Source organism: Canis lupus, chromosome 6 (assembly GCF_011100685.1).
Source record: "Canis lupus familiaris isolate Mischka breed German Shepherd chromosome 6, alternate assembly UU_Cfam_GSD_1.0, whole genome shotgun sequence".
In the NCBI taxonomy this organism is placed as follows: domain Eukaryota; kingdom Metazoa; phylum Chordata; class Mammalia; order Carnivora; family Canidae; genus Canis; species Canis lupus.
The window spans coordinates 45,227,955-45,255,745 of NC_049227.1; the positions used below are offsets into that span (position 1 = coordinate 45,227,955).

Genomic DNA, 27,791 nt, shown 5'->3' on the forward strand with positions numbered 1-27,791 from the left:
TTTTATTTATTAAGAATCAAAATCCCCAAAACCTATGCCTGTGTCCAGAATTTCCCCCAAAAGATAATTAGTGTAAGTAATGAGAAAAAAGCTTGTACTTTCTTTTTCCCCTGTGGTAACTCAATTTATGGTCAAAGGTAAGACTCAGCCCTATATTGTTCACACAGTTTGCAAATATTTCTGAATTACCTAGCTGCATGTGGCACAATGCTCAGCCCTTAAATACTAAGATATAATATTAGAGTATTGCAGTAGTGTCTTAGCTAATCTCCTTGCGTTTTGCCTCTCTATGCACCCATCAATCCTCTAACTGCCCATTCCTTTGTGACACCATTTCTGATTCCTCCTTAGGATTATCTCAACCTGTCGTTAAGGCACCACACTTACTCCTGTTTTAGGGAACGTGATATATGTTATCATTAGATAATGTATTCATTACAGATGATGCAGATAATTGGTTACTGATACTTAATGGTAGATACAGATGCAGTGCGGATCCTCTGTCATCCCACCCATTTTTAAAATAAACTATTCTGTGTTACATTTATACAAAGAAGTGTACAAATCACAATATACTTCTCAACCACTTTTACAAAGGGAATATATTTATATAATCCTTTTCCAGAGCTATAGTAGGATACTAACAGTTCCTAAACTGTGGCCTTTGTGCTCCCTCCGTATCACAGATCTTCTCCCCAAGGTGACACCACTCCAGCTCTCGTGACCAAATAGAAGTTTTAGTTTTGTGTATCTGGATTCTTGTGCTCAATATTATGTATGTGAGTACAGTATTATTCATGGTACATTCAGTAGCACTGTTATTTAATATCCCATTTTATGGGTAACTACAACTTATTTATTCATTCTACTGTTGCTGAAAATTTGTTTTTGTTTGCTTGTTTTGTTTACTAGTCTGGGGCTATGAGTATGCACCTATGTGCATTTTAATATATAGCTTCCAGTAAGAATACATATATGTACACTTTTATTCATTCTTTAATCCTCTTCTTGAGACATAGAATTGCCAATGTGAAATCAAGAATTGCATTTTAATTTTTTTTTTAAAATACAGGAATGTGTTGTACAAATATTTGAGGTTGGAAGCAAGGAAAGGACACTTCTTAAGTTAAGTTGCTTTACTTCCCCTTCCAAAATTGGGGCTTTTAAGTCTGTTTCAAATTCTGTTTCCCAGAAGTAGCAAGCTAATTAGTAGAGAGTATTGGTTTAGAGAAAACCTGTTCTCAGTTTAAAACAAAGAAACAAGCAAAATATTCTGAAGCATCAAAGAAAATGGAGAAATTACAAAAATGTCAAAGGTAATATGAACTCCTAAAGAGAAATTTTCACATGAATTCTTAGAAACTTTTATAAAAACAACTCATACCAATGCTTAATAAACTGAAACTGGGTCTCAACAATATACCCTAAATATTCTAAAATTATTTCTAAGATATAAAATATCAAATCAGCACTGTAACATTTAATATAGTACGCTAGAACTGTCTCTGAAGAAAATCAGATAATGAATAGAAGGCTGACTGGAATAATTTTAAAAGTGTACATAAATAATCTCAAGGCAAGATAGAGAATGAGAATATACTTCTATGTGAGTAATAGGAGTCAACAGAGAAGAACATAGAACAAAGAGAGATGACTACATAAACAAGAAGAACAAAAATAAAAAAAAAATAATCATAAGAGACAAAAATTCTGAGCTAAAGTAAATAATTCCCAAGATTGGGACTTGAGAAAAATTAAAAAGACCTATTATGTTCCAAATAAAGTGTGTAAATGTAAATTACTATGAAAAGACCCTAACAATTTTTAACTTTAATTTTCAATGCCAATATACAATAAAACAGCCTATCAAACAAATACTGGTTAAATAACTTACCAAATACCTCTTCCTGCGTAAAGCCCTAGCAGGTATGATCTAGCATCTGAAGAGGTGGAATTCCACACTTTGAACTGAGCAACAATGTCTTTTGTCTTTTCTAGTTTTCTTTTCTTTTCTTTTCTTTTCTTTTTTTTTTTTTTTGAGATTTTATTTATTTATTCATGAAAGGCACACACACAAAGAGGCAGAGACATTGGCAGAGGGAGAAGCAGGCTCCCTGCTGTAAACCTGATGTGAGACTCCACGGGGGACTAAATCCCAGGACCCTGGGATCAAGACCTGAGCCAAGGCAGATGCTCAACCACTGAGCCACCCAGGTGCCCCTCTTTTTGAATTTTCCTAGCACTAGTTCACTCAGTACAAGTTCCTATTTTATCCAAATTGATCATTCTTTAATCTTCTATAAATACATATTGTGCAGGTTATATCTCAATACGTCCCAAGACATCTCAAAAAAGACCCACGGAATCTTTGATGATCGTTCAAGAGTTAAGTAATACTGGGGTGCCTGGGCAGCTCAGTGTTGAGCATCTGCTTCTGGCTCAAGTCCTGATCCCTGGGTCCTGGGATCAAGTCTCCCATCAGGCTCCCTGCAGGGACCCTGCTTCTCCCTCTGCTTATGTCTTTGCCTCTCTTTGTGTCTCTCATGAATAAGTAAATACAATCTTAAAAAAAAAAAGTTAAGTAATACTGGTATCTCAAAGTACAGGGACAATTTTGTACCAATAATGGACTATGCACTAAACATGATTGTTGTTTTTGAGAAGAAACATTTGGATTTAATTAAATAATATCATAAAGATAAGAAAAAGACTAATAAAAATAAATTAGAATACAGAACCCATAAAGGAGAGCTAGGACTAGAAAACCTTACCTTGTATAACTGCTGGATCAAATAGGACATAAAGGGAAAAAAAGTGAAAATTAATGGACTCTATCTTCAAAATAAAGGTACATGGGAAGTGTCAGAAGGTAAGAGAGAAACTATAAAAGTGGTCAAATTCTCTTCTTTCAAAGATGTGTAGGAAAAAGACTATTCTTGTATTTCAAAACTTGTAATACATTATAAAATGATTAATTATGCTATTAAGAAAGAAATAGTAAAACAAGAGCATAAAATAGAATTATAGAAGATTGACATCTAAATAACAATTAGAAGAATAAGTTTAAGTGGTTTAAAAACCTCTATTAAAAGAGGAAGAAACTTAAGTTGAATTAATAAATATTAAAATACATATAAAGGAAATACGCTTTTTAATAAATCTATATAGAGACACCTATGGGGACTTCTAGAGGTCGCACAGTGTTGTATGTGAGTCAGTGTGGACCTGGATCCACCTTTATCAGGAGTCAGGAGTCCTGAGCACAGGCATAGGTCAACCAGAGCCTCATCTGCCTCCCTCTGCCCTTTCTTGCCAGGACAAGACTGACCCTCTCCATGGAGGTACCAGCCTAAGCATGACTATTATTTGGGGACTGCTCTTTGTAAGGGATCATTCAAGGAAGGATTTTTGGTGCAGGAGGTAAGACAACATGAAATCTTTAGCATTGGTGACTCACAAAGCAGCAGCACAGAATTTTTGCAAACAATTGAGATCTGTCATCAGCCTTATTCAAAATTTTTGAGTTTTTATAACTGCACAAGCAAAATTAGTGAAAAGAGCTTGGATGGGATCTTTAAAGATTGGAGAAAGAAAGTTGTTGGTGGTACAGACCAATGAAACATACAGTAGAAACATGGAGAGAACAGGTTTTCCATGAGTGGCTCATCTGCATCCCCTGTGTGCAGGATCTCATCTTCTTTCTCTTCAGCTTCATCTCTATCACCAACACTCCCACTCATTCTTTAGAATTAATGTGTTTTCTGTAGACCAAATTGAAGGAACTAAAAAAAAAATCCTTTGTTCTTCCCAATGTAGGCAATACTAGCCAGCAAGAGTGCAGAGGGCCTTCTGTCATTCGATACTTCCCAGAGTTAGGGCAAAGTTACTAAAGAACGGGGTACTGACTCTTGACAAGGATAGAATAATGAAAGACATCAAGGTGATCTGCAGGTTTATAACACACTTCACACAAGCCAGTGTGTGCAGATGAGAAAGACTGAGCTAATTGTTGAATCTTGTCGGGCGGAAGTGAGAATATTAAGAAGACAAATCACTCAGAGGGAAAACATAAGGAACAAAAGAAGATTGTAGCAGGTGAGGATGCTAAGCAGACAGATGCCATCTGAAAATTTGAAACCAGGGTTTGGTCCTCAGATGTTATAACTAGGTGTGTAGCCAAAGGTAGAAGCATATTGGGAGATACAGGTGCCTCTGATCCTCCTCCTCCTCCTCCTCTCTCTCTCTCTCTCTCTCTTTGATTGCACCCATACAATCAAGAAAGTACTTTGAAGCACATCAGGGTGGCTTAGTGAGTCAAACATCTGCCTTTGGCTCAGGTCATGAATTCGGGGCCCTGCATCAGATTCCTTGCTCAGCAGAGGGTCTGCTTCTCCCTCTCCCTCTATCCCTCCTCACAGCTCCTGCTCATTCTCTCTCTCTCTCTCTCTCAAATAAATAAATAAAATCTTTAAAAAAAGAAAGAAAGTGCTTTGAGGATTCTCACATGGAAAATTATACCCTTACACCTGGACCTCAAATCATGGGCTCTTTGAACTCTGCTTCCACCAAAGCCAGACTGAAATATCCTGGAAGTAGAGAAGTCCTTTTTCCTTCCCTCAGAGTAGCTGGAGACAAAGTTGAGACATCATTTAACAGTGATTGTAAAAATATGACTGACTCCCATAGAATCTTTAATAGGAACTACTCAGATTCGAGGGATTGACAGCCCATGACATCCCCATGGGGGTTCCAGGAACACTCAGATCTCCTAGGTTTACCTAAAGAAAAGAAACTCTCCATTTAGCACTGTTTTACTTGACTACTTGACTACTTGTTGAGAAAAAAATTTTGAGGACTTAATCTGGGGAGAGGCTGCTTGCTCAGATGCCTGGATTCCAAAGAGGAGAATCCCTATGCACAGAACTTGTAGGAGCCTCGCATTTGTCACACCCTTTGACCCAGTGTGCAGGTTTCAACAGAGAATCATTAAGAATATCAAATTGTTAATGGGTGGCTCCGTCAGTTGTGCATCCAACTCTTGATTTCGGCTCAGGTCATGATTTCAAGGTCTTGGGATGGAGCCCTGTGTCCAGCTTCCTACTCAGCAAGGAGTCTGCCTGTCTCCCTCTTCCTCTGTCCCTCTGCTCCTTTCTCTCAAAAATTTTTTTAAAAAAGATTTAAAAAAAGAATATCAAATTGTCTTAATTCTGTCACTATTCATGGATATACTGGTATATTTAGGCAAAGTAAAAATTATAAGCATAATTCTTATTCTTTAAAATAAATTAGAAATTAAATAATAAGCACAAATAGTGTATGAATGTTCTATAATTAGTCTACAAATGAAAAACTTACCCTTTGAACTATCATGTCTTGAAATTTACTTTTTCAAACAAAGTGAGTTTAGCAACAGTCTCCAGAGAATCTTCTTTCTATGATGAGCCAAGTTCATCTTTGTCAGGAAAATTTTTTTTTGATAAAAAACATGATTGGAACAAGTCAGATCTGCTTTCTCTCGTGTTATCAGATATGACTTTGAGAATTTGAAAGAAAGAGTTTTGTTTTAACTTCTTTCTATTAGCCAAGTATGTATTGACACTTAAAATGACTGCTCTTAAAAAAATAAACAGATGCTAATTATCAATAAGTAATCATCCAAATAAGTATGTCATAAAGTAACTAAATTAATTTTCTTTTGGAGGATTGCTCTGCTATCTTACACTAGTCACGTTTATGGTCGCAGTTCTCAAGTTCTAAAGGAAGGACATACAGCAGTAGATAACAGAAGGCATTAGGTACCAGATTCAAACTTTATGATGGACAGATTCCAGACACAGAGGATTTAGTTCTTTTTCATATGAGAGGGACACAATTCATTTAAACCATCTGACAAAACCTAGTGTTAAGTTGATTTGTGAAGGAAAGACATTTAATCAAATGTTTGAGAATTTAAAAAAAAGATTTATTTATTTATTCTCTTACAGAAAGAGGGCATGTGTGGAGAGCATGGGAGGGGGAGAGAGAGACGGAGAGACTCTCAAGCCAACTCCCTACTGAGCTCAGAGCCCAATGCAGGGTTTAATCTCAGGACTTGAGATCATGACCTGAGCTGAAATCAAGACGCAGACACTTGACCAACTGAGCCACCCAGGTGTCCCAATTGGGAATCCTGATGAGTGAAGATTCATTTTAAATCTGGAGGGAAAAAAACTCTTATGTGGTATAGGTTAAAATAAGTACAAAGAATCTATATTTTATTTTTATAATTTTTTTTTCAAATATAGAGATGGTATCAATGTTTTCTAGACTAGAGAAAAGTAAAATATCTTTTTTTGATCTGGTTGTAGCTCACTCTAAATTCAGGGAATACTAAACTAAACTCACAGCTTCCTACTTTGAGTTCATAAAATCGAAAGTCAGAAAAAGATGAAGTAAACTAAACATTCCATTTAAAAATCATAAAAAAGTAAGGATAAAAATGAAAAGCAAATTTCCAATGTCTATTTTCAGGGTAATAGCCAAACTGGACAAGTTTGCCTGTAAATATTGATCAAAGGGTCTGGCTAATTGCCTTTGCTCCACTAAGTAAAATATAGATGCGATAAAATTGAACAGTGTTGGTGTTAATTCTTATTTAGGTTACCAGATTATATATTAGGGCTTTAAATCAAAGGATTTTAGTACCATAATAGGCGAAATACATAACACGAGCCAAAGGTACTGATTGTAATATAATGCTTAGTATATTTAAACTTACTAACACAGTAGATAAGGTCTGCAGAGGAGACTGATGATGTTCATAGTTGCTATGAATGGAAATTGCCAGCATAAGATTTACACTCACAAATTTGCATACATTTCGTATTATTATATTTACTTTATAAATTTATTTTGAATATAACAGAGAAACCCACCATGAGATAAGCAGTCTTCTGAAAGCTGCGTTTTCCTCTGTTTATAGCAATTGAAGAAATTCTAAGTATAGTCATGAAAATGAATACAATAATACAGAAAATACAGCAAGAAATCCATTTTACACATCAAGTTCTTGAATACTTCTCTGAATGTTTGTCCTGCTTGGTCTCATCAACCTCAGTGCATAATTTAAGGGTTGGAAGGAACATCTCATACCGTCATTTGTTTTTAACATCTACCCTGAGTAGATGCAAATGCATTTGACTCTATCACAGATGAAATTTTTTGTCTGGTTACACATTAACCTGCCATTTCCCTGGTGCTTTGTTTTAATATATTGAAACTGGTGGTTTTATATACAATTCATGCCAATCTACCTAAACTATGCTGAACTGTAATCCAAAAATATAAGCTCAAAAATTTAATAAAATGTTTTTCAATTGATGATATGTATGCTTTTAGTCATCACCTAGGAATTAAGTTTGAGAGGCCATTTGTCATAGCCATTTGAAACACCACATAGTGAAATTATCTTTGTTCTATTTACATTTTATTACTTTTTTTATAGTCAGAGTTATACCACATTAATCAGTTTTCTTGATGTGTTTTCTTATATCTGTTATTAAATAATATTTTTCACTCTGTGTCCTCTACCATACACTCTGTTAACCCCTTTGAATTTGTTTAAAAGTACATTTCACTCACTATATCTATAGGAAATTTAACCTTGGTTCCTTTCTTTTTCTACATTTTCTCATTAAAGTAGACTAGGATACATTTGGAGATATAAACCATTTTTTAAGAGGATAAGAAGAGTCCACATAAATGTAGTGGGATGCAATGAACTTATAGAAAAAAGGTAGAAGAAATGCTATCTTCTGAGAATTAAACTAGTAAAATACAGACATAAAATACAGACATGGTTAGAGGTTTGTTGTTGATATTAAGATGGAGATACTTGAATATTTGCATAACAAAGTAAATAATGTGGATATTGAGGGGAAGCAGCTGTTACAGTAACTAATAGACAAGACCTCGTGGTACAGGAGCCAGATATTCTTATTTTTAACAAAGTCTTCATTTAAATCTTTTGTAAACAGCAGATGTTTGTAAGGAATTTTAAGTGTTGATACTTACATTTTGCTCATTTTGTGTGTGTGTGATGTTATTTTTCCCGTACTTTCATTAAGGGTCTTGGTTTAAGTAACTTGTCTAACTTCACAGACTTTTTCTTCTCCATGCATGAGTGTGTGTGTGTGTGTGTGTGTGTGTGTGTGTGTTTAATGCTTAAGAAATTTACATATGGCAGCTTGCTTTGCAGGATTTTATGGCTCTGTCTACTTCCCCCACTGGATCATTTTCTTCCTCTGCTTCTGTTCTATCCTGATAAATTTTGATCCTGCCATTAGTACTGTTAGTACTTACTCTTTAACGTGGATTCACATTCTGGAAAGGAGCTCTGGTGGATCAGTTTGAGAGTTCATAGGGGACAGATTGCTTTGGCCCCTCAGATAATCTTGGTGTGCCTTTCTTGAGTTCACTCATGTACTATAGTGGGGGAAAACCCCTTAGTTTTGACTATTATTCTCAAATTGGCCTGTTCCAGTGAATATCTGTTGGCTAATTGGTGTTTTTACATTTTTAGACAGTTCTATAGGTGATTCTTATATACCATTGCACTACATCATAGTATCTCAGCTCCAGTGCCTACCACCAACTAACCTCAGTCTGTGTTTCTTAGTCTCAATACATGAGAGAGAAAACCTGAATAATTATTAGCCAGTAATAGTTTGCTTATTTTCATGTCCAAAAACAGACTAATCATCAATGAGTAGTGATAGGAACTATTACGTATTCTTACTTAAGATTCTTACTGGGATCCCTGGGTGGCTCAGCAGTTTAGTGCCGCCTTCGGCGCAGGGCATGATCCTGGAGTCCTGAGATCAAGTCCCCACATTGGGCTCCCTGCATGGACCCTGCTTCCCCCTCTGCCTGTGTCTCTGCCCTTCTCTCTGTGTCTCTCATGGATAAATAAATAAAATCTTTTAAAATAAAATAAAAGATTGAAAAGTACAGATCAAAAAAGGAAAAAGAAATGGTTAACATTTATCGCAACTTTATGGTTTTCTCTGAAATATTAAAACATGTAACTGAAGATAAGATAATGCTTTCCTTCTCATGCTATTGCCTCTGCCTGAACTCACCTTATGCCCCATAATTTGGCTGACTGATTTCAACTTTTTCATCACATGTCATCCTGATCCCTGAATCTTCCTTGACCTATCCTTTTCTTTTGGTCTGAGTTAAAAGTTTTCTTAAAAGAGGAAAGAGATCCATTAAGTTTCAATTTTTTATCTTTTTATCTTTTTGTCTTTCTCCAGATAAGACACTAAATTCCTTAGGATGGGAATTGTGTTTTTCTCTCTGCATCTCCAGCATCAAGCTTGATATTTTTCATGTAGAGGAACTGAGGATGATGAATGAATAATTGATGAATGAGTGAAATGAATGAATGTACAAGCATAAGTCATTGATAGTTTTACCACTTAGCAGTCAGCATTGGTTATTTATGGCAGGCTGAATAATGCCCGCTCCAGGATATCTATGTCCTAATCTCTAGAACCTGTGAATATGTTACCTTATACAGCAAAAATGTCTTTGAGGATGTGATTAAGGATTCTGAGATGCAAAGATTGTTATCCTAGATTATCTGGATGGGTCCTAAATATAGTCACAGTGGTCCTTGAGGGAGACCATGTGGAATAGGAGATGTGACTATAGGAGAAAGAGGTAGTAGTGAGTCTAGTAAGTGGTCATTAGCTAGGGGATGTAGACAGACTAGGAGTTGGGAAAGGCCAAGGAATAAATTTTCCCATAAAGCCTCTAGAAAGACGCATTCTTGTCAACATCTTGATGTTAGGCTTCTGACCTCCAAAACTGTGGGAGAATAAATTTGAGTTATTTCAAGCTTCCTATTCCATAATAATTTGCTGCAGCTGCCATAGGAAACTAAGACATATTTTGGTGCGTAAAAGTGGAGAGCTCCTTAACAAATACCTAAAAATGTGAAAATGATTTTGGAATTATATGAGCAGAGGCTGGAGGAGTTTGAGAGAATGATAGAAAAGGCCTAGTTTTGCCTCAAACAGACTACTGGTAGAAGTGTCAATGTTAAAGATGTTGCTGGGAAGGACTCAGAAAGAAGTGAGGAACACAGAAAGCCTGTGTCATCTTAGGGAATACTAAAATAGTTAAAAGCAGAATGCATATAGATATATGAATGTTGAAGATTATTTCTGTTGAGCGCTCAGAAGGAAGTGAGTCCCAGAGGGAAGGTGATTCTTTTTTTTTTTTTTTGGCGGGGGGCGGGGGGGGGGGGAGGTGATTCTTGTTACATAGTGGCAGAAAACTTACCAGAATTATGTCCTACACTTGTGTTAGAAGCAAAATTTGTGGAAGATTGACTTGGATATTTGGCTGAGATGATTTCCAAGCAAATATTGAAGGCAAGACTTCATTTCTTCCTGCTGCTTATAGTAAAATGCAAGAGGAAAGAGATAAATTGAAAGACCTCTTACCCAGAAAGAAACCCAAACTTGATTTGAGAAATTCTCAGCCTATCCACATGGTAAAAGATGCTAACATTAGAGGATTCATTGTAAGGAAAGCATACTCTAGAGATGAAGTCAAGTGTTTGGCTGCATAATCTCTTGACAGTGTCTCCAATGGATCAAAAGGTCAAAGTATCCAGCCACACAGAGAGCTCTTTGAGGAGATTAGGCATGTCACTCATGGACCCGTCAGTCATCCCAGCAGAGGCAGGGAATAGAGAGAGGATTATCAGGGAAGGGTCTGTGAGGAGTTTCTTATCTAATGGAGTGAATCCTTGAATATACACAGAAGACCTTCGGTTTGTTTAGAATGTTATACCAGCAGAAACACTGTCAGTTTGGATTGAAAAGGACAGAGAGAAGATGAAATGAAAGGAGGTTTTTAGACTTCCAAGATTCTATAGGAAGAAAATAGGCTAGAAACAAGACTCAGTTGCTAGAGAAGACTATTCCTGGGTCTTCAAACCTAACAGAGTTTGCCCAGTTGGATTTTGAAAGTTTGGGACCAAGGATTCCTTTTACCTTACATTTTATCTCTTTTTGGGTGAGAATGCCTGTAACTGTTAACCTATGCTTGACACCATTGTGATTTAGGAGCAGATAACTTGTTTTTTAAGTTTTATAAGTTTGCGTATGGAGAGAAATTTTTTACCCAGGATGTATTAAACTCAGACTCACTCATACCTAATTTAGATAAATTAAATGGTGAGGTTTGGGATTTTTCAACAGATGACACTTAATGAGATTTGGGGCTTGAGTTGATGCTGTAATGGTTTGACACTTTGGGGGACCCAGGGATGGGGCAAATGTATTTTGCATTTGGGATGGACATGAATATTTGGATGCCAGAGGACATCCTATAGTAGGCTGAATGTTGCTCCACACTCCCACCAGATGACTAGGTCCTAATTCCTGTAACCTGTGAATATGTTACCTCATATGTCCAAGGAGACTTTGTAGATGTGATTAAATCAGAAATTTTCAGATTATTTGGGGTTATCTGGGAGCAAAAGAGGAGGCAAATCTAATGATAATGGTTTTATTTTTTAAGGATTCCTTTATTTATTTGAGAGCAAGAGAGAGAACATGCACACATGGGGAAGTGCAGAGGGTGAGAGAGAGTCTTAAGCAGACTCCGTGCTGAGCCCAGAGCCTGAGGTGGGGCTCAATCTCATGACCCTGATCAGGACCCTGACATGACCAACCTGGGCCAAAACCAAGAGTTGGATGCTTAATCAACTATGCTATCCACATCTATATAAGACCAATAATGGTCTTATAAGAAAAAAGAATAATAATAATAAAAAAAAGACAAGAGGGTGAATGAGGGGCAGAAGATGTGATGGCAGAAGGAAGGACTTGGAGTTATGCAAAGAAAGGTCCGTGGTCCAAGAAATGCAAGTAGCCTCTAAAAGTCGAAAAAGGAAAGGAGACAGAATTGCCTCTGATAACTCCAAAAGGAACACAGCCCAAATGACACGCTGATTTTAGACTCTGCACCCAGAACTGTAATAGAATAGATTTGTATTGTTTTGTGCCCCTGAATTTGTGATTTTTTTTTGCAGAAGCAGTTGGATACCAACACACTGTCATATTTTTGTTGTTATTTCTGATCAATAACATATAGCTTCTAAGTTATGTAAAAATTAACTGACAATTGTTTTGTGTTATGTGGAGAATATATTCCCAGTAAAGATTTGAAGACATTCTTCATTTTAATAACTGCATGAGTCTACGAGTTTTCTCAAGGTACTTGGGGACAGCTTCTAGTCCCATAAATATGAGTCACTACCAGATGTTTCTTTTCCTATGAAATGTTTTTGCCACAGGCAAGCTTTTATCTTCTTCCTCACTGTTACTTTGTATTCTCAGTGCCTGACCTTCAGAGATTGAGGCATCTCCCAACATACATTAGACCACACAAGGGCACTTAATCATGTAAACAGTAAAATCACTCTCGCTGCTAATCTTTTATCTAATGGCAAGTTTCTTAGCTGTATGTACTTTGATGGTGATGATGAAAGGAAATACGTTTTATTTTATTATTCCACAATGCACATTCCAACTTGAGAATCCCAACATGCACCGGTTGTAATTATAATACAAAAAAATCTTGTTTCTTTTTTTCTTCTTTCTTGATTGTAGATACATTAGCATTGCTTTGGAATAGAATGCCACTCCAGTTTTACTTTTCTTTTTGAAAGTGTAAAGTAGAAAAAAAAAAAAAAAAGAAGATGGTGCAGCTAGAGAGATTTTATCCATGGAAAGGACATTAGTTTTTCCTTTTTCCTTTTGTTATGTTATGGGCTATGTTGGAGATAATGGATTACAGTCAAGCCATCTTCACGGTGATTCATCAATCTTGGTGGGTGGGAGCAGCCTCCACTCTGCTCTTAATGATTGGTTTCTAAGTGACATGGCCTTTAGTGGCATGAAAAAAAGAGCTGGTTTCTAAGGCTTGAGAATTACATTTAGCAAGAAGACGGAAAATGTACTTATTGTCAATGAGTAAATTAGGATGACAAAAAGGATGTGGAACTGTTTAGGCTTCATCTCTTGGAGAAATGAGAAGTAGAATGGTTCCTCACACAGTCACACATCCACAGTCCTTTTACCTGTAGAATAATTAAACAACAAAAGCAGTTTGTGATTTGGAAGGTTCTACATTTACAAGATCAGCCAAATAGAACTGCTTGATTTTAGCTGCTAATCTTAGATCCGTGGTTCAACTCTGAAAGAAAGGTTTAATTCTAAATCTGATTTATAAATTAGCCAGTTTAAATAATTGGATAATTGACAAGGCAATTAAAACAGCTAGATTAGCTCTTATTTTAATATGTTAATCCTCCAAGGTTTAAAATGCTTTGATCACCACATGTGATAGACTCAGTCACATACTAATACTGTTAATCACTTTTTAAAGCAAGCTTTAAAATTTATCATTTTATGAATTTTTCCATTTATTAATGGATCCTCTTATTAGTTTTTTTTTCTTTTTTTTTTTTTTTTTTGGCAAAGTTTAAAAATGTCAGAGGTTATAGCCTATAGGCTTAGGGCACTAAAGTGAGTCTTTTTCACCTTTAAACTTTAAAAAGACAACTAAAATTTGGATTCTATTAAGATTTAAGCTTCACTGATTTTCCAAGACAACAAAGTGATCCCTCCAATAACTACAACCCATCTCTGGCAATTTCTCACTGTTTTGTCTTCTGTTAGATTATAGTCCTGTTGTCAAATCAATGCTGACAGTCATATGGCTCCTGCTTATGATTTCATAGAAGGGTTAGTAAAGAGAGAAATTAAATATCTGGGAATACAATCACTGAAAGTTATTTACCCACCCACACCACTTCTAGTATTCGACCTCATGTCTGCAACCCCTTTGGGTTTCAACAGAATCTCTTGATTATTAATTGAAATACTGAGATTATTATTATGTTAATTAGTCATTATTTTTAAAGAAAGTTTGCTCCCCTTAGGATTTCTAATTTATTCCTTTGGATAGCTAATGTATAATTATGCAGTATTTCTGATGAGAAAGATAAATGAGAAAGGAACTATGGCCATCTTGATGAGACATCCCAAAATTCTACCAAGCCGACTTCTTTATGAGCCTTGTTAGTTTTATGTGAGAAAGCACACATTCATCTCATTATTTACTCTCTTGAATGTCATTACAGCTAAAAATTGACCCCCACGAGTTGTAGGTAACAAGTTTCTAAATGCATTTTCCATTTACACAAATTCAGAGTCAAAGCAACCCAAATCCTTTCACAAAAAAATGAAAAATAATCATTGCTTCTTCCACACTGCCAATAAAGGGCATTTAAAATTCCCCTCAAGATTGTAAGATAAATAACTATTTATTAAGTTTAGTCATCTGGGCCACTGAAAATGAGGACTTTTATCTTGGATATTTAATGAAGAATTTATGTTTTTTTCACAAATCAAAGTCACTACTTTATCAGGCTCTTTAAGATAAAGAAAGCTGGATGGTAGAGCTTTGGACTCTACCACCTACTTTGGATGGTAGGGTCAAAGAACTTAGCTTTGTCACTAAACTATTTCTGATCCAGAGTACATAATTTCGTTTGGACATATACTTCCTTTTCTATAATCAAGATAAATAAAGATACACCTCATTATAGGTCAAATGAGATAATCCATGCAAAGCACTTGGTACATTGCCTCACACAAAGCAGGCACTCAGTGTGTGAGATGTATTTATTATTCATGATAATATAATTCATGGTTATATACTGGCATTCCAGCTCTAGTAGGAGAATGTAGAATATTCAGAACAAATAACCTAACAAATAAGCCAACTTCTGATTCTGTTCTATGAAAATATAAGTTAATAAAAGAAAGGAAAAAGCCACTGAATGTTTGTATTATAAAAACAGGCTCAACTATGGATTCCTTTAAATCCTTAGTCCTTCTAATGCTTTTAAAGGATGACTCAATTTACAAAAATCCAACTTAGAAAAAACTTTTTTTAGAATTGAACTAGCGTGTGGAGGTGGTGCACCTCTTTGTCAGTTTTCTACTTGCTTTGGTAGCAGTTATTCTGCTGGGTTGAAGATAAACCTCCATGAAGAATGCGGGTGATTTGTTGTCATATTTCAGACTCCCTTTTGTCTGTTTGTTAGAATACAGTCACTTTTTTTCTTTATTCTCCCTCTAAAATGAGAAAGCCGATGGTTTGGAAGAAAATCTAGAGTAGGTTCTCTAGATCCAATAGTGCTGTATTTCCCTTCTTGGGACCCACTCAGGTGAGTGTAAGTACCCTGCAGGAACCACAGAGAGGGTTTCTAACTTCTTCTTTGTGCCTAGAATTGTGTTCTTTAATGCCATAATTAAAATAAAAATTTCTCACTAATTAAGTCATGTTTTCCTAGAGATAATTTATGAGTTTTTCATTTTCTTTTGAAAATGTTAATATGTGAGTAGGAGGTCCTGCAAATTATACAGTTGCAGGAAATTAATTTTGTGTAGTTTATAAATGAAAAGGACATGGGAAAAAAGCATTTAGAAAATTCTTTGGAATCTAAATTTTTTTAAAAGCTTAAATTGTTTTGCGAATTACTATGATTAATAGACTGAATAAGTAAATGATTTGTACCTTTTTTTACCATCTACTTTTAGTGGGACTTGAAACTGACATTTTTGACTCAAATTTAAGGATGGTCCAGTGAAATATATCAAGTCACACATAAAATACACATTCTGAGATGTTCTCAAAACTCGAGTTTAAACATGTATATGAAAATTTCACTTCCACTTCCTTCTATCATTTCCTATGTTCTTGATATCTTTATCACTATTGCTACTATTTATGGAGAGACAGCATCAAAATAAATTTTTATATAGTTTGTTTCATTTACCCCTCATGATAAAACTTTGTGTTTATTAGACATCATTCTTATTTAAAGGATGAGATCAATTAAACTCTGAGTGGTTAAATAACTGGACTGAGCTTATATGGCTACTAAACGATGAAGCCAGACTTCAGATCTAATTACACAGCAACTTGACTATGGTTTCACATGCCAAGAATACTCTTGGTTACTAACAAGAGAGAAAAGACATACAAAATAACTACCGTCTCGATCTATAGAAAGATGTTGGTGACAGAGGAATCAGGGTAAATTGAGACCAAGAGTTTTCCTGGAGGCGGTTGAAACATTTTCATAGAGGAGGCGGCCATTGGGCTGAGTCTTGACAGATGAGTGAGTTTACCAGGAAAGTAATGGTATCACAAAAATCGTCCAAGACATGGAAATAAAGCAAAAGAAATTGTTGGTTATCTTTTCAGGGGAGTGCTGAGTAATATTTACTGGGTCAGAGCTGTGTACCTTTGGTTGACTTCCTCTATTTTCAGTGTTGAAGGGATAGGGTTTAACTTTAGAAAACTAAGAATTGTACAAATGATTCATTCATAGGAATGAAAATGAATTTTTTCCCAGGAAAGATAGAGTTGATTTCTATCTAGCACAAATGAAAATACTAAACATTGCATTTTATAACCTTATGGGATATGGGATATTAACTAGACTTAAATATATGCAAATTTATTTCAGCTTCTTAACTAAATACTGTGTGTGTGTGTGTGTGTGTATGTGTGTACAGGCCCAGTGGTCTATATATATGTATTTTTTTCCCTCTGGTTCATTTTATATTTGCATGACAATAATGCAATTTTTTTTGAAAATTGTATTTTAGTAACAAGGTATGGAAATTTTCATTCATCAACCCCAAACATAGAACAGACTCATAAAATTGCCTGGCATCTAGGGGTTGCACATATACTTTAAATATAGGAGAGAAGAATAGTTTGGGGAATGCATGAAGCAGAGAAGGCAAGCAAGTCCCACTTTCTATAGGCCTTGAATGCTATGCTAAGCAACCAGAGTTATGTAGATATAATTGTTAGATTGAATTAAAACACATAGGTTAAAATCAGAAAACAGCTGCGTCCTTTTTTTTAATGCCTTGGAAAGCCCACTCAGTTGGAACCTCTATATTCATGGAATTCAACTGAAGAAAAATTGCAGTAACTTTTCTAGACATTCAAATAATGAATTCTAGTGAAAAACACCAATTCAGTAATTAATCTGTTCAATCCTAGGTAATCCAAACTTCCCGCCCCACTCAACTCTTGTCCACTCTGTAGCTTAACCCTCTTACAAGGTTGGCAAGCAAGCAGGAGGGGGCATGGTCATTATCTTCCTGTTTTTCCTATAAAATCTGTGCTCTTTCTTCTCTGCCACTTCTTAGGTGGTATGTAAGCCTCCTGAATCTTACTCGACTGGTTCCATCCAGGTTGTTAAGAGTTGGTCCTCTCTTGGCTTGCTAGGCTTTGAAACCTACTCTTTTCCCATAGGGCACTTGTGAAGGTGATTTGGAGAACCCTCTCTCACTGGAATCCTCTTAAAGACTTGCAGGTCGTTCAATAATAATGAAGTCCATCATGCTTTGAATGACTAGTATGATGATTTTTAAAAAATGTATAAAGTACAAAATAAATGTTCAATATATGTTTATCATTATTATTTTGAAATATCTGCAATATGTGATTGTAGCCACAAAAGAGACATGGAGGTGTGTTTGAAAATTTCAATTTCCTCTTTCATATAGTCTTAACTATTGTAACAGTGATTCTAAGCATAATTTTAAAATGATGATAAGATACATATACGAATACTGTTTTGAAGGATTATAAACGTTCATGTAAAAATACTTAGCCAAATCACAACAACTTTCTGGCATAGTCATCTTGAGTTATTACATATTTTTGATTTTTTTATTACCAAACTGATTGGAATTAATTTTGTTTGCTCTTTTTTCAGTTCCCAGGCACCAGCCTAATTGATACTGTTTCTGCTTCAGTTGATTAGTTTTTCTGTTTATATGCAATTTGGGGTTTGAAGGGAAACAATGATAAGCAGATTGTGTGTCAGTAAGTTTATCAACATATGGCTTTTCCATCTGAATTGAATGCAAATGTAAAAATTTATTAAAACTCACCTTTGAAACCTACGAATAAATAATCCAGAAAAATATCTAATGAGATGGCAACAGAAATTCTCTAAATGCAGCTTCAGCCATTACAGTTGTTGACACGTTTTTCTTTAATTCTTTTCTAGTTGTGGTAGACATGCTACCTCCAGAATCCTGAATGCAAGAAATAAGTGGTATTCTTCTTGCTTCCCTGCAAGTTGTCTTGTTTAGTTGCCTTCTGTCACTCTTTGGATTCTTGCTCCACAACCTTCTTTAATCTTTGTTTCTGTTTTCAACACTCATCCCTGAACAATACCTTGACTTCCTTGAAGCACATAGCGGACAGATACATTCCTCTTCTGTGTGTTTATTTTCAATGACTTAAAAAAGGTATATCAACAACTTTTCCAAAGTCCTGGACTCTCAGTTACTTAATGTCCCAAATTCCAATGAACTTTTTTAGCATCTCATTTCATCAACCCACTAGTATCTTTTAGTCATTATCAAACACAAAGCAAAACAAAAGCAAACCAAATCTGACTACTTTCAAGACTTGAACCCTGAGTTTTCTGAGGAATTCAACTTAGAAATTCTATTGCCTGTCCTTTATATTCCTTATTTCCTTTTATTTATAAAATATTATCTACTAATAGCTGTTGAGGGATGCATTAACACACTTATTTAAACATGTTAAAAGACTCCACTGTGGGCAAGAGGTATACAGAGAATCTCCGTATCTTCTGCTGAATTTTGCTATGAGCCTAAAGCTGTTCTATATTTTTCTTATTAAGGATTTTATTTATTTATTCATAAGAGACAGAGAGAGAGAGAGAGAGAGAGAGAGAGAGAGAGGCAGAGACATAGACAGAAGGAAAAGCAGGCTCCCTATGGGGAGCCTGACGTGGGACTTGATCCCAGGACTCTGGAATCACAACCTGAGCAAAGACAGTTGCTCAACCACTGAGACAGCCAGGTGCCTAAAGCTGTTCTTAAAAAAAAAATCTGTAGGGGATCCCTGGGTGGCACAGCGGTTTAGCGCCTGCCTTTGGCCCAGGGCGCGATCCTGGAGACCCGGGATCGAATCCCACGTCGGGCTCCCGGTGCATGGAGCCTGCTTCTCCCTCTGCCTATGTCTCTGCCTCTCTCTCTCTCTCTCTCTGTGTGACTATCATAAATAAATAAAAAAAATTAAAAAAAATTCTTTAAAAAAAAAATCTGTAAAAATAAAAAAGACTCCAGTATACATTTTTTGCAGTCTAACCTTTTATGGGCTTTTTAAAAACTGCTCAGCAATCCCTGTGTACATCTACATAGTCTCTTCTGAGGCTGTTCTAGATCTTTTCAAATTGTCTCAACATACTAAAGTACTCTGTCAACCAATGGCCTTAATATCAGATATTCCATATTATGTCATTGTAAATCTTCAGACCATCTGAAAGTGGTTCCTTAATGTTTGCACTTCATCATCTTTTCAGGTTTTCTGCTCATTCTTCTTTCTGCTCTCTAGGATGAAGACAGTGTTTTCTTACTGAAAGCTTTCTCAGCTCGTATACTCATTCAATTTCTCTACACTTCCTCTTTAACCTACCTGGTTTGATTGTCTTCTAACTATTTTGGACTTTTCTTTCACTGTTTCTTTCCCTTATATGAATACACTTTCCCCCCTAAATTAAAGGCAAAAAGCGAAAAATATCTATGTAGATATTTCTACTCAATAAACTTATACAGAGGATATTCATATCTCTCAACAGGAACAACCTACTGTGTTGTAACTTTCCCGCTTACTTTTAATAGTATTTAAGAATAATAGTATTTAAGAATAATAGTATTTAAGAATAAAGCATATATTAATATTATGATTCAACATAAGTCAAAACAATGGGAGAAAGTATTATTTTTTTGATAACTTCTGACTCCTGATATATCCAGTTTGGAGTAAGAGACAAAGTGTGACTTTTGCAGACCATTCATTTACTGAGTAGATTCCCTTGAATCTTTAAGACATTTTTAAAAAAGATTTTATTTATTTATTTGATAAAGAGAGAAATAGTGAGAGAGAGCATGAGTGAGCAGAAGGGGCAGAGGGAGAGGGAGAAACAGGGAGCCTGACGAGGGGCATTTTCCCAGGACCCTAGGATCAAGACTTGGTCTGAAGGCAGACACTTAAAGGACTGAGCCACCCAGGAACCCTTCTGTTGAATGTTTAAGTTAGAAAAATTAAGTTTCCAAATCTCAGTCTTAATATTCTGTAAAATTTAGCATTACTTTTATAATGCAGGTTACACATTCTCCTGAAAATGTCCCCCTATCTTTCTAGATCTAGGATATTTTATCTTCTCTGCAGTTTCAGACTCTCTCTCTTTTTTTTTTTTTTTTTCTTTCCTTCTATAAATAGTCATACTCCACAAGCTCCTGCCTGATCCAGGCTTCTTCTTTCCTCCCCCTCCTTCCTTTGGTGCTTTCAACAATTCTCACAATTGTAGCCTCCTTCAGAGGAAAGTAATCAACATATTTACATCTCAGACTTTCTTCTGGAATTTTGAGAAACAGAGCAAACGCAATTGGCTAGATCATCTCTCACTTAACGTGTTCAAAACACACCTATCACCATCCTCCCTGATCCTGTTCCTACTCCTGCTACGTTTGTTTCAGTAAGTGGAAGAACATAATATTTTTCCAAGGCATGGACCTTTCAGGTCATCTTTGATTTTTCAACATCCTCTAGGTGTCCTATCTAGCATGTCACCAAGATACTATGGATTTTACATGAGAATCTCAATGTAGCTTCCCTCAAGAAATTTAGAAGTTGTTTTTAGTTAAATTATAATATGACTATTCTAGAATAGGACCTAGAAAGGAATCTTAAAAGAGCTTTATCTCCAAGATCTTATTAGGACATTAGAGCATTTCAAGAAGAAAATAACAAAAGTTGTGTCAGACTGGGTAGGTGGTTGAACAGTGAAAGGCAGGGGGTCAGTGAGACATAACCATTTTCAACAGTCTCCACAGAAAAGAACATTGAGCTCTGAAGCTCCGTGTCTGTGGTAAGAATGAGTGAATTACATTATCAAGGCTCTGTAACACCAGCCATCAATTCATTTTAATGACTCTATTTCTTCTGTTTTCACTTTCACCCAGCCACCTCCTGATTATATTTTTGCATCTTATGTCATTTTGCCAAACTCAACTGAGGCAATTGTTCAGTCTAAATAATATAGTTGTATTTTCACTATAAATTAAAGCATTGGCCTTTTAGGTTTTATGTTACTATTCTGATGAATGGTGGCACATTTCAGAGAGATGGTCAATTTATTTTTATTTTTTATTTCACTTTCTTATGAAACATATATATGACCTATGATAGTTGTATAGTTCCATGAATTTCAGACAGTGACAATGCCCATATAAACCGAATCCTGATCTATAAACAGAAATGATCAGTCCCACCAGAGTTCCCAAGTCCAAACTTCTAGAACCTTTTACATTGGCCCTCAGAACAGACTTCACAGCAACCTCCCTCCTTCCCTTCACTGGCATTTTCTGAATCAGAGTTTAATCACGGGACCCCTTTGTTTGGGCACTTGCTGCTTCTAACCTATCTTATCATTGCCTAACTTTGAAGGTATTTTGATCTCCTAACCTACTTTCCCTGCTTCAAATCCTACTACCTCCCTGTCCAAAATAAATAACTTTCCAGACTTAGAGATTCATCAGGGAAGCCAAGCAGTGGGGATTACATCAAGATACACAGGAGTTGCCACCAGACCAATGATTCTTTTTTTTTTCTAAGATTTTATTTATTTATTCATGAGAGACACATAGAGACAAAGATATAGACAGAAGGAGAAGCAGGCTCCATCCAGGGAGCCCAATGTGGGACTTGATCTCAGGACCCCAGGATTACACCCTAAGCCAAAGGCAGATGATGCTCAATCACTGAGCCACCCAGGTGCCCCCAGACCAATGATTCTTGACCAACGTTGCACTTTGCAGTTATAAGAGACACTTTCAAAAACATACATATCTGGGACAATTTATCTGTTTGACTCTTTGCTATCATATCTGACAATCAATCTGCCAGCAAATTATGTCAGCTCCACTTTCAAAACATCTAGAATTCAACCATTCCTCATAACCTCCATGACCAACACCTCAGCTACTATCCTATTTCATGTGGGATATTGCAATAGTCTTCAAATTTGATCCCTTTCCATGTTTCAGTTTTTTAACACAATAGTCAGAATGATCTTGTCAAAATGTATGAGTCAAAGCATACTTCTTTTTTCATTCTACAAATCCTCCAGGACCTATCTCAGAGTAAAATCCAAAGGTCCTTAAAATAGCTTTGTAGTCCCTAAGTCCAGCACAGTAGCCATCTCCACAGGTTGCTACTGAGTACTCCAGAGGTAGAGTCCAAATTGCGATGTACTATAAGCAGAAAATACACACTAGATTTGTGCAAAACACTTTGTACAAAAATTTTTAAAAATATATCAATGTTTTGAATTTATTATAGGTTAAAATGATAATATTTTTCACATGTTTATTAAATAACATATTAAAATTAATTTTGCATTTTGCATTTTTTACTTTTTTAATGTGGCTACTAGAAAATTTAAAATTAGTTATGTGACTGGAAGTCAGTAAATAGGTAAGCATCTGACTCAGGGTTTCAGCTTAGGTCATGATTTAAGGGTCCTGAGATCCCCAGTGTGGGGTTCCTCACTCAGCAGGGAGTCTACTTGAAGACTGGCTCCCTCTACCCCTCCTGCCACTCTTTCACATGTTCTCTATCTCTAAAATAAATAAATAAATAAATCTTTTGAAAAATCACTTATGTGACTCATCTTATATTTCTACCAGATGTTGCCACTCTAAGCAGTTGGTATTATCTTTCTGACTTCCTTTCTCTGCTACTCCTTCACTATGTCTTACCATATCATCTTCTTTGAGCCCACCAGGCATGCCTCTGTTGCAAGGCCTTTGTATTTTCATTTTCCTTCAGTCTGGAAGGTTCTTTCCTCTTCTATATCATGATATCTTCCTCATTTCCTAGAAGTCTTAAAAAAAAAAAAACAACATTATCTTTACAGTGAAACTGTCTGTGACTACTTGATCTAAAATTGAAATCCATAGAACTTTGTATCTCTCTTCACTGCTTTATTTTTTCCATGTAGTTCTTATCTGTATGTAACACAGATTCATCTGATAGAGAAAACTGAATCCAAGAGAATTTGTTTAAAACTAGCAATCTAGTTTCTGTAGGCCAAAGCATACAACCTAAAGGTAATTTTTCCTCAAAGTTTACATCAGTAATTTTTCCCCAAAGTTTAAAACAAGGAGAAGTTCTCGCCAGGACTTCAGAGTACATGACTCAACACTTAGGAGTCCACATGAGTGTACCTTTCATGTTCAGGAGGTATGATCATAAATAGCAGAAGCCCAGAGCTTCATCTCGTGAGAAAGACAACTGCAAAACTGTCATGGTCACACTTCTAGTCCAGAAAAGGCCTGGGTTGTTATAACCAGAGACATTTATGATGTAGATGGAATCTAAACACCAATCTCTCTTACCAATGGGCACAATAATCAATGGATTACTAACAATGAGAAGCATTATCTGAGAGAACAGGTCTATTTTGGTTGTAAGTAATACTAGAGACCTCTACTCAGCAGTTCTGACTCTCTCCTAACACCAGAGCAATGATCACATAAAGAGATCTGAGGAGACCATTGTTCTAGGATGCACACTTTGCTTTTTAAAATATTTTCTTTACTTATTTGAAAGAGAGAGAGAACATGAGCAGGGGGAAAGGCAAAGGGAGAGGCAGAAGCAAATTCCCCACTGAGCAGGGAGCCCAGCAACTTGGGACTTGAATCCAGGCCCCTGGATCATGACCTGAGCTGAAGGCAGATGCTTAACCCACTGAGCCAACCAGGTGCCTCTAGGATGCACACTTTAATGACTGTCATATTTTGACTATCCGGCACACTACAGGCCAGTAGTCTGAGAGTCTGGCAGGCTTGTGCATTCTTAGGTCACTGCATGGGCCCTTGCATAATAGCAGGTTTACCAAATGTCTCAGAAGGAAGGGCAACAGTGTTGACTACTTTTCCACTTATATCCAAGACTGGAAGAAATCTGCTGCTCTTATCCATAGTGTTCAAGAGCACTTCACCTTATCAGAGAATACACAACATGCTTCCCTTGAAAGGGTGTTATTAGATACATTGACCCATAAGAGTTGGGGGAAAAAGATCAACTATCTCTGGTCATCTTTCAGGTTTAAACAAATGTTAAAGTGTGATTTATGTTCACTACATACAACTTCACAAATCAGCAGATGTGAGCATGTTACCAGCAGGAGGAATAAAATGGGAGTCTTCCAAACCCATGCTTGGTTATTTTATTGTAATTATGAACAACAACACTTTATTTAAAAATGAAAATGAAGGGCATTTGCTAAATCAGGACACAAGGTGACCATACCCAATGACCATTCACTTGAGAATATATACATATTTCATAACAAAAATGCAACTCACAAAAACTTTCCAAATCTAAATATATAACAGTCACCACAAAGACTATGAACTATTTTAAGATAACATAAACTGAGCTAAATTATGAGGCTGCTTGTCACATCCATTGTGTACACTTGCTCCTTTTGGCCCATGCTGGAGACCAAATATGGCACAGACTGCACCAGTATATATTTGATGCTCCCCAAATACAACATGTGCGATGTTATCCTTGCTTATTTCCCATGATGATTTCCCCATTTCTCAGAAGATTTCTATCCTTCTTTAGTGCTCCACATTTTTTTAAAGAAAAGCCTCAAAACAAAAATATTCTAAGTGTATTTCTAAGAGACAAATATGTGATGTGTCACATATTGCTTTATAGTTTAGGGATGAACAGAAAGATACAAGTGGGGCTGGGAAGAGACAGGATATCACAAAACCAAATATAAAGCGCCAGGGCATTGTTAACTCTTTTAAAAACTGGGACTCATTATCCTGGGGAATTATGGGTAAATGAGGAAGTGACTGGGCAGGTTATTTAAGATTTCTAAAACAGTTTCTACAGTGATAAAGCATATTTATATCAAGTGTTTGCTGGGAGGAGAAAACAATATAATTCACGTAGAGCACTGTGCCTGATTCATGGCAACCATTCCCTCAAAGCATATTCTTATTGTTGTACTTACTGTTGTTCACCCAATGGATAAGAATCAACCTTGATTCTTTTTTCATTGCATACTTTAATGCACACATCAAACAATTAAATATTTTCCCTGAGTTTAACAATGATACTACGGTGTTATCATGGAGGAAAAAATTGCTCTTCACAAAGAGGTCTGTTTTTACAGAATCCCTGCCTCCAAGGAGTATACAATCTTGTCAAACATGTAATATCTATGCATGTGAAAAAATGTCAACTCCTGTGTACTTACTCAGGATGGGATACATGAGACTCGTGATCATTCTTTGAGTAACAATGACAAGAAGAAGGGAAAGAAGAAAAAGAAGAATATCTTTCACTGACTTTATGTCACAATAGTACTAAACATTTTAAATTGATTTGTCATATTTAACTCTCATAGCACATTGTGTAGGAAAGCACTATGATCCTCACCATTTTATATATAATGAAACTGGAGCTTACAGGGATAAAGTATCTTGTCCAAAGTCATGAGCTATTGGATGAGCCCACGGTGTGCTCAGTCCTTCTGACTCCAGACTCCACTTTGCTCCTTATGATTTTATCCACAGACCTAGTATGATGCTTGGAACATACAGAATATCAAATAACTCTTTGTTGAAATCCTTGATCCAATGAAAAAAGAAACACAATGTAAGGTATACACTACACATGCTTTTAGGAATTCTAAGACTGAAGAAATTCTTTTATGTAAGGATTTTCTCAACACACATTTATCAAGGATCTACCATAAACCAGGCATGGTAATAAAGCCTGTGAATAGAAGAAAGGGTGAGATATGATTTTTGCCTTCAGCAATTTCATATTCAATAAATAGAATAAATACCTTTGATATGATATTGTAAGTGCCGTCATAGAGGAATACTCCAAGTGCTGTGGTAAAACGTCTGAGGAAGAGATTTCTCTTGGTTGTGTTGTGGTGGATAGAGAATGTCTCATAAGTGAAGGATGATTAGAAGATATTCCCCAAATAGAAGAGAAATCCTAGGCAACTTAGAGAGAGAAGAGGGAACTTAAACACTAGGTTTGTGAAACATTTCAATTACTTTAGAAAAAAAGCGGCTGTGAGTGGCTGGTATGTGAGTAGGGTAGGAAAATGAGAGGTTGGGGTTAAGTTGGTGTGAGACTGGCCCCCCCGCACCCATAGCCCAAAGCAAATGCTGGCCTAATGCATAGAAAAACTGCTTGAATTAGGACATAAGGCATACCTATCCCAGCAGACTACTTAGAAGGCAAAACAAGATTTCACCACCTCTTACTACTTTAACTTCAAGCCTTGGACTGGCCCCTCATCTTTTTAGAGACCGCATTGGTACTTCCTTTTCATATGGTGATAAGTTCCAAGCCCAAGGGTCAGGATTCCTCTCCCTATCCACAGGTCCTGTTAAGCCCCTTTGTGCTGCTTCAGAACTGCAGCCAATGAGAGGACTGTGAATTCCTTATTAGGTTTCCTTTACTAAATATTGACCCAGGTGTGGCAAATGTGCTGTTTATGAGCTCTTAAATGATCAACTATGATCATGCTAGAAGGTCAGGTTGGTCATTTAGTGAATGGTATTAACTGTAATAAATACCAATGCTAAAGACTGATGTCATCACCCTATCCAATCCATATGTTGAAGCCCTAGCCCCTAATTTGGCTATATCCGGAAAAAGAGTCTTTAGGAAATCATTAAGATTAAATGAGATCTTAAGGGTATAGCTCTAATCCAATAGGACTGCAGATATATAAGAAGAGGAAGAAATAGGTCTCTACCATGAGAAGACATAAAGAGAAGGCATCTGTTTGCAAGGAAGAGAGCTCTCACCAGACCTGGACCACAGTGGAACCCTAATCCTGGATTTCTAGCCTCCAGAACTGTGAGAAAAAAAGTTTCTGTTGTTTAAACTACCCAGTTATGGTTGTTACGGCAGTCTGAGGAGACTAAGGCAGCCAAGGATTAGAAATGTAGTTGGAGGCACAGAGACAATCATGGAAGTGAAAAGTAGATGTATCTAGAATTCAAAGGCAACAGGGACAGTCAAAACTTTCTAATGCATATCCCCATCCCTTTCAGGTACTTCTTCCCTTACCTGGAATTGCTATTAAGCTTCCAATAGAAGAATGTATTTTGAAAGAAGAAAGAGAACATGTCTGCTAGAGGATTGAATGGATTATGTATTCCACAGCTATGCCACAAGTAAAAGAGATATAAAAATGAAAGTCAATGATACACAAAAAGGAAAGACTCTGGTCTTGAAACAATCATTAGCTGAAGACTATTGTCGGGAAGAGGAATTTCAAATTCTTGAAAATACTCAAAATACATAGCATTAAAACAAAAATAAACAACTTCACTCATACATCCCTCTATTTTGTTTAGAAAGCCTGAATGGAAGATGTGTGTCTTGAGAGCAGAGAACTTTCCTTCTGCTTAGTAGAAAAGGAACTCTTGCTTTTGTTTCAGGCTCATTAGTTCCTTTTGCTAAAATTCCTTCTCCCAAAGAACATCATTCAAGCAGTTGTCCCTTTTTTAAGCCTATTTCTGACACTTTCTCCC

At 36.3% G+C, this 27,791-nt stretch overlaps 1 long non-coding RNA gene across 1 annotated transcript; it reads left to right on the forward strand.

Annotated features, from left to right (window-relative positions):
- The first annotated feature begins 588 nt into the window (after positions 1-588).
- On the forward strand, positions 589-27,559 carry LOC119872249. Its single transcript, XR_005361068.1, has 3 exons — positions 589-779; positions 3,317-3,420; positions 27,309-27,559. It is a non-coding gene; the product is annotated as an uncharacterized LOC119872249 (long non-coding RNA).
- The last annotated feature ends 232 nt before the right edge of the window (positions 27,560-27,791 follow it).